General features: G+C 38.8%; 1 long non-coding RNA gene across 1 annotated transcript; it reads right to left on the minus strand.

The window, feature by feature from the left end:
- Positions 1–758: 758 nt before the first annotated feature.
- LOC114804662 (uncharacterized) lies at positions 759–6,996 on the minus strand. The gene is made up of 3 exons (XR_003752786.2): positions 3,506–6,996; positions 3,280–3,403; positions 759–3,217 (listed from the first exon to the last, which is right to left on the minus strand). It is a non-coding gene; the product is annotated as an uncharacterized LOC114804662 (long non-coding RNA).
- Positions 6,997–8,080: the final 1,084 nt, after the last annotated feature.

Genomic DNA, 8,080 nt, shown 5'->3' on the forward strand with positions numbered 1-8,080 from the left:
AATGAAAAGTATTCACGTGTGTAGCTGTCGCCATCTAAGCAATTTTGAAAAATATAGTTATTTAGTAGAAAATAGTAGAAAATGGATACTGATATTATATATATATGATACTATATATTTCCTCATTCTCGTTATGTATTTGATATTGATTTAGTTCAACTTATTCGATATTGCGCTTAACATATTTTAAATTCTCTCGAGTGTACATAATTAGAACTATTTATTTTTTATTCTGGCATTTCTTACCAAATCGGTTGATCGTCGATCATCGCTGTCAATAATATCCAAATTTATATTTTACAAACTGTTTCTAACTATTGAACCAATTATCTACAAGACCGTCCTACTGTGCGTTTGTGGTTTACTCATCATTTGGAGTGCGTCTACTAGAACATACCACAATATACGACTACACCCTCGAAACTGTGTTGTCACTCACACTTATGTGGTGAATTTACTTGATATACGAACAAATGCACTTGCTGTGTAAATAATAATAATACTAAAGTACCGTTGTTGACTAAAAATACTTATCATTCGCATTTACTGATAAGCGATAAGAGACAAATCAATAAAAAAAAAACATTTCTTTAGCGCGACCAAAAGTATGTATAAATACAAATCAGTCAGTGGGTCGATAGTATGACACAATCAATCAGTCTGTATTAATACATTCGAAGTGAGAGAAAAATAAAGAAAATATTTGAGTTAACCAAAGAAGTAAAAAGTTATTAAAAACAAAAATAAAAAATGCTGTGTAAAAATTCCTGGATATTTGCCGCTTTGTTGGCCTTCTGCAATGCCAATACAATAACAACACTCGCTGATGAGGCGCCTTTAGATACGGACCAGAACCAGGACGACCAGCCATGCCCATCGATCTGTCCCTTATTGTATGCGCCCCTCTGTGGCTTTGACGGCGCTGAATATCAGCAATTCTCCAATCCCTGTATGCTGGAGGTGACTAATTGCGAGCGCAGGAAGGAACGCGCTTCGCTCAAAAAACGTGAGTAACCATTCTAAGTGCGCGCGCCACCTCATTAGACTTTCTGAAATTCATGGAATTTTTAAAATTATCTTTACAGCCTTCGCACAGACCGATAACGATTGGTGCAGTACGAAATTGATAGATAACCTCTATGAAGTTGTGGGCAATGCGGCTGACAATTTGAACAAAGAGGAATGCTTGAAACCCTGTCCGATGATTTATGATCCAGTATGTATTTCGAATGGCGAATATCGTGTCACCATCGCCACCGCCTGCCAATTGGATATATACAATTGTGCGCTGAAGGGTACTAAATGTAAGTAACAGTAAATAGTAGAGTAGATCTTTTAACCCTAATTACTATTACTAATTAAATTATATTATTTTGCAGTGGGAAATCAGCTCTTCAGAATACTGAGCGCGAGAAAATGCGAACAGAACTAAACTCAACGGGCAACACATCAACATCATCAATTGACAATATTTTGACAAAAAATATGTTTGATAATCCTAAAAAACCTGGAATGTTTAAACATTTCAATTAATTTAACGTTTTCAACGAATCTGTTCCAATAAATATCGGCATATGAATGTATACATATTATTATTACATATTTATACTAGTTAGTAGTAGTAGTTAGTTCGTTAGTTAACTAGGTATACGTGCTATTTTCATTGTGCAATAAACATTTTGTTCTTATCGGTATAACGGTAGTTCTTTAAATGACGTGATTTATGACTCTGTCATTTTACGAAACACTGATTATTGTGATAAGTTAAAAATAATTAAACTTTTTATAGACATGCAAAAATAATGGCTTCGTTTATCTAACGATTGTTTATATAGCATTAAAGAATTGAGAAGCTTCAAATCATTATTCGCGTTAAAGCTTTATTTGCTTGTTAAAACGGAAATGGATAGTCCAGGAAATTAAAAATTGCCTGTTCGTTCTTTAAATAATTTTAGAAATTACACTAATTGTACTATGAGATATTTGACTTTATACCGATTCTAAGTAACATAACATCCCAAGTTCTAATGAAAATCATAAAAATGCTTCTTTATGGCATTTTTTAATCAACAGGGTCCGAGAATTACATTGCGGTCTTTAGAACGAGCTCTGTTAGATATCGATCCCAGTATTAGGAACGAGGACAGCAGTTTGATTCATTAACGATCTTGATCTTTCCGTTTTGTGGTTTCATCTGACCAAAAGCTGGCCTTAAGGCACCTCACTAAATGCATCGCCTGCAAATTACTTGTTTCGAATTCTTATTAGATTTGCTGTTTCCTCAAAACTGTCATTGTTCATATAAATAAATCACTTTAATTGTCATTAATTTGGCACTCAACCGGATGTCGATTTTGACAGCGTCAATACGCCTTTGACAGGCGTCTTTGCATTGCGCACGACGGCGTCGGTTGAGGATTTCAAGCTTCGCCAGGTCTACATCCGCTTGAGCCTTCTATATGAGTTTCGATCGTCCTTACCGTATCGTACATCTTACGCGATGGAGTGTTTTCTTTCATTCGGGCGATAAACCCAAGCCAGCGCAACCGCTGTATTTTTATGTCCATATCGCCGAAGATTCTCCAACGAACCCGGTACTCACGCCCCGTGTAGCGGGTCATTTGTTGTCGAACGGTCCTAAGGAGTGCTTTTCTTTGTTGGTCATCGTCCATGCTTCCGCACCATGCATCAGAACGAGTATGATGAGTGACTTATAGAGCGGTACTTTGGCTTTACGAGAGAGGGCTCTGCTTTTCAATTGCCTACTGAGCCCGTAATAGCACATGATGACACGAGTGATCCTCCAATTGATTTCCTGGCTGATGACGTTGTTTGTGTTTATGCTGGAACTTAGTTAGACAAAGTCGTTTTCCATCCCGAAATGGTGGGTTACCACCAACAGTGTCGTGATCTTCTAATCGCTGAGACCTCTTGCGTGATTACAGGAGGTGTGTACTTCGTTTTGCCCTCGTTCACTTTTAGACCTATTTGCTTAGCTTCTTTTTCCAGGTTTGAAAATATCATCGATATCGTCTGCATAGGTCAATAATTGGTGACTCTTGAAAAATATAGTGCCAGTACGGTTAAGATCTGCAGCGCGAATTATCTTCTAAGCATTAGCTTAAAGAAATCGGTCGATAGAGGGTCGCCTTGTCTGAAACCTCGTTTGGTATCGAACGGTTCGGAGAGGTCCTTCCTTGGAAACCTGATCGCACACCTATGAGGTTCGCCTTTTAAATAGCTGATATATATTTCATATATTAGATATTTAAATCTCACCTTATTCTTCTTAAAAGTTTGTCGTAACCAGCGCCATCTATCGCGTTACATTGAGAACTCAGACCATTCAGCAACCAATTGAATCATTATACCAATCGCATCAAACGCAATCGATCAATGCCTTCTAATCGAGTTAAATTACAATTTAGAATAGTTAAATGTTTATTGAAGTCATTTGAAAACAATGCAAAGAATCAAATATTTGTCTAATTCGAAACAAAGGTACCTATTGTCACATGCACTTGCCCAAACACATTACGTCGCCGCCTTCGCGTTGTTCTCTGCGCGCTTTGTTTGTATTGCCACAAAAATACCGAAACATCAATTATTTAATGTCAACGCCTAGTGTCTTTAGTGTTTACTCCCCACCACAGTGTAGGCGCTAAATGCCGCAACCTTTTTGGCTGCATCCATCAAAAGAGTCATTAATGCAACGACAATGCAACGACGACGAGTCGTTTGTTTGTGCACATGAGCGTGTGCGTGTTGTTGTTGTTGCACGAGCGGCAACGTTTGTTTTGTGGCGCATTGCTGTCGATCGGTTGATCGCTTGATTGGTTTTCCAACTTCATTGCGCATGCGCAGCACACTTGCGAAGGCCGTAGAGCTCAATCGTCGTGGTTACCTTGCCTATTTGTGGAGTATAAATTGTGGCGTAGACTTGGCGGTTACAACGCGTTAACACGCTTTTTTTCATTTTGTCTACTTTATTTTTCTTATTTTTTAATTTGTACAATTATGCTTTGTTTTATTGCCATGCAAGTGTGTGTTCTGTGTCCGGGTATTTGGTGGTAACTAACAACTCCAACATAGGGTCCGTAGAGTGTGTTGCGCGCTTGTGTTCTGGGTACGCTTATGACCCAACGCGGCGGTGGCAATCAGAGACTGTTCAAACGCGCGATGCTTATCATCACTGTGAGGCATGCGGATGGACGTGCGATAAGGAGTAACGTTTTAAAAATAATAATACTTACAGTAAAAAACAACAACAATAAAAACAAAGAACGAACACTGAAATGGTTATTTAAGCGAACAATTTGATTTTTTGGTTGACATGTTTGCAAGCTTGTATGCTTTGCGCACACATACAGTCGTATTTACCGATAAATGAGGGTCTTATTGTTTATTCGATCGCTCGTACTTTACTGTACCCCATGTCAAATGTTGCACGTAGGGTATTATAGTTTTGTGTTTAGAACGAAAATGTGAGGTCTTCTTTGTATAACTATTTGCCTTTAAAATGGAAAATTTAATAGACTGAGAACTAATTATTTGAGGAGACTTCTTAGCCGATGTAACCATGTCATTGGCGGATATATTGTTCCGGAGCGTATCAACCTTTAGCGAGGTGCCGATTCGCTCTGATAGTAGAGCGGCGGTACTGTCCTTGAGTTCGTTGAGTATGCGGTCAAAGTTGGTTAAGCAAATCTTATCTTCACTAACAGTGGCGTCGTTTAACTTTTCAATTAGACTGGTCTGGGCTCATGGCCACAGGGGAACCGCGGGAAATTGTAAGGCTAATGATCTTGCAAGGTAAGGTACATCTGTCTCACTAATGTTAGCATGGGAACATGTAGGATTACCGTTGTCATATTGCAGTTTACTGCTGAAATGGTGGGCCTGTCCTTAGGATGAGTTCAATGACACCCATTTTCATCTTGAATGTCTCGCCTTTGCGAGATCAATACAAAGATTTCTCGGAACTCAATTTTTCGAACAACCACGCGAAATAGTGGATATAGAAGTGAAAAATCTATGCAGATTTGTAGTTGGTTTAGGGCGCTTTGTCGGATCCTGATCCCGGAATTCACAAAGAGGACCGTCTTTCATCGTTTATTGTGATTCTCCTCTGGGGAACAGCAATACAATCTAATCTAACGTGATTATATATATTATTTTCTTCGCAATCGTGGATACACATATTCATCCGTTCCGCCCGAACCCTAGCACTTTCTTACTTATTTCATTCTTTATATTTGCCCATTTGTAAGTGCGTCGTTCCCTTTCTGTCTTTTAAATTAATGTGCGCTAGGCTTTGCATACAAAAAATCTCAGTGTGGATCCATCGTAGCATTTCCAGCAACAAAATGCCGCATGTTAACACATAAACACCCGCGACCGCACAACCACCACCAAGCGTGCACTTTTCACGTCTCCCACCATCATTATTTTTGGTGTGTTCTTGGCGCTTCGCACATTCCGTAACTTCTTAATTGGTCAATTGGTGTGGCAGAGCGGACGACGCCGCGAGTCGAGTAAAGACGAGCGACCGTAATGGTGCCGCAAGTGCAATGCGCATCCGCCCGCTGCGAAACGAGTTGGAATGTCCGCTTTTTCGGAGTGTTGACACACGCTGCACACAACTTGCATTTTAATTTATTAACTCAATAAATAACAACATTTTATGATGAAAAACTCCAACAGCCAGGAGCTCCAATAGCTAAAACATGTCAGCACATGTGTACGATTCATATCGCCAACGCGTCGAGCGTTTTATGCACACAGCTGTAATAACAAACTTTGAGCTGTGGACACTTGCGTTGTCGTCGTGTCCACCACCGTCCCCTTTTCGTCACAATCCACAATTAACACGTTTGATTTGCTGCGCCCACTTGGCTCGCGCCCTCGGCCGCGCCAATCCCGCTTGCTTGGAGTATTAGTTAATGTAGTTAGAGTCGGTCGGTGGAGTTTTTAATGGGTGCCTTGCATATTTGCATGCTTTCCAGCAGTGGGCCGCGGGTTCCAAGAATCGCTTCTTTGTCAAATGAGGCTATCAAAGTTCTTAGTATTTATGTAAGCGCTGTAGACGTGTATGACAAGGCTGCCTGAAGGTGAACGAAAATAGTCGGGAATAAAAAAATATTTAATTATAAATTTCAGCATAAATAAATTATGGGTCACCATGTGGATAAACATATTAAATAGTTAGTATTGCGCACAGTAGGTATATTTGATAAGGTCTCAGAAGCGATGAAACGTGTGCGACTGACGTTTGGTAGACACTGCCTAAATACGTAATGCATAATGGTGACTCATAAAATTCTTGAGTTGAGTACTGCAAGTCTTCAATTATATAATTGTCATAAGTCCATAAATATAATTTTTAGGAATTTCGTCGTCTGTATATTATCATCTGGTACTATTGTCGAGTCATATGAAATTATTACATAAAACACTTGGCTCCCAGTCGAAATCTCATTTAAGGGGAAGTAAGGTGGATAAAACTTGTTTGGGTCCTTATTAACGAATATCAAGTTAACGGTTCATATTAGGGCTCTTAAAATTATTCGTATAACCCGAAAACCGATTAATCGAATATCCGGTTTGTAACCGTTCGTATGAATGTTAACCGTGTAATACTATCGAATAGTCGTAACATAGCGACGAATCGAATAGTTGCTCCGGTAATCGAATAGTTGACAACTTACGACTATCCGGATACTGTAACCCGAATATTATTATTCGAATGCTCTCTCCGGTTAATTCGGTTAGACGATTAATCGAATACCAAGAGATCTAGTTCTTATACCTACAACTGAACGTGGCTATTATATAGTAGTTTATAAAGGTTACCGTTGCTCCATCAAACCAAAAGTAGTTAACCATTTTCTTTTAAGACCTTTCTTTATAACATCCTTTTGACGGAAAACATCATTTTCAAAATGTATTTACTTGAAGTACGTAAGTCGCTTATCATTCCCGTTTTACTTTATGGTGCAGAACCGTGGACAATTTCAACAGCCGATGAGACAACACTAAGAGGGAAAAATATAGCGCAAGAATTATGGTCCTTAGAACATTGACAACGGCGAATACCGCAGACGACGAAACGATTAGCTGGACGCGTTATACGACAACATTGACATAGTTTAACAAATCAAAAGAATGGACGAAAGCACTCCAGTTTTGAAAGTGTTCGATGTAGTACCCGGATGAAGAAGGAGCAGTCGAACAGGAAGGCCTCCACTCCGTTGGTTTGACCAGGTGGAGATCGACCTGGTTACACTTGGGACCTTCAACTGGCGCCGAATTGCGAGGGAAAGAAGAATGGCAAGATATTTTTGATTCGGCTATAATCGTATAAACGGTTTCTACGGACGAGTTTCGGTACAATATATTAGGTCTACAACTTTGCTTCCGCCGTTTTTTTTTTGTAAATTTAAGTTTTTTTTTGTATAAAAACGGTTACAATTGTCGATGAGCCTCAGCCGCACTTTTCTTGGATATAAAACAGAAAAGCAAAATTTCCCGCAAATGTTGAGAATTCGGCTCAAAAAGTGACATTTTTAGTTGAGAATAAGTTTGGGATGCAAACAGATCTCTACAAATATTTTGTTGGGTTAATGTTGACACAAATGTCCAAGATCGATTTGTCCTAATAGTTCCTCAAACTCGTATTCGAATAAAATAATAATTGAATACTTACAGTGTAGTAAGGCCTCTTGAGTTTACGATTTACAATTTGAGAAAAAGTCGTATATTAATGAAGAGAGTTTTCCATAACTCGTAATATATATTTCTCTGCCGGTATATTGTTCAAAAGCTTACGTCAATCTAGCCTCACACTTGTTTCCTCCCTCTATAAGACCAATTCCTCACTATTTGTTGCTAAGTGAGATTAGGTTCATTTCATACAAATGACGCGCGACATTCAACTGTTTGTTACTTTTAAAGCCTCTGCGATATTGTAGTCTTAAATAAAAGTGCATTTTCAATTGTTTCAAAGTGAAAGAAGATCATAATAACAAGTAAGGAAAGGCTAAGTTCGGGTGCAACCGAACATTTTATACTCTCGCAATTT

The sequence above is a fragment of the Zeugodacus cucurbitae genome, chromosome 2 (genome assembly GCF_028554725.1).
Source record: "Zeugodacus cucurbitae isolate PBARC_wt_2022May chromosome 2, idZeuCucr1.2, whole genome shotgun sequence".
Classification (NCBI taxonomy): Eukaryota; Metazoa; Arthropoda; class Insecta; order Diptera; family Tephritidae; genus Zeugodacus; species Zeugodacus cucurbitae.